This window comes from Octopus bimaculoides, chromosome 3, assembly GCF_001194135.2.
Source record: "Octopus bimaculoides isolate UCB-OBI-ISO-001 chromosome 3, ASM119413v2, whole genome shotgun sequence".
In the NCBI taxonomy this organism is placed as follows: Eukaryota; Metazoa; Mollusca; class Cephalopoda; order Octopoda; family Octopodidae; genus Octopus; species Octopus bimaculoides.
In genome coordinates, this window is record NC_068983.1 from 44,737,401 (window position 1) to 44,737,926 (window position 526).

The window sequence follows — 526 nt, forward strand, 5'->3', positions numbered from 1 at the left end:
GCCTAGTACTTATTGTATCGGTCTCTTTTGCCGAACCGCTAAGTTATGGGACATAAACACACCAGCATCGATTGTCAAGCCCGCAGTGGGACTGAACCCGGGACCATGTGGTTGGTAAGCAAGCTACTTACCACACAGCTACTCCTACGCCTACATATATATTTTTTAATTCTTTTACTTGTTTCAATCATTTGACTGCGGCCATGCTGGGAGCACCGCCTTTAGTCGAACAAATCGACCCCAGGACTTGTTCTTTATAAACCTAGTACTTATTCCATCGGTCTTTTATGCCGAACCGCTATATTACGGAGACACAAACACAACAACATCGGTTGTCAAGCGATGGTGGAGGAACAAACACAGACGTACACACGCACACATACACCCCCCCAACACACATATACGACAGGCTTCTTTCAGTTTCCGTCGCTTTGGTCGGGCCGAGGCTATAGTAGAAGACACTTGTCCAAGGTGCCACGCAGTGGGACCGAATCCGGAACCATGTGGACACACAAACACGTACACA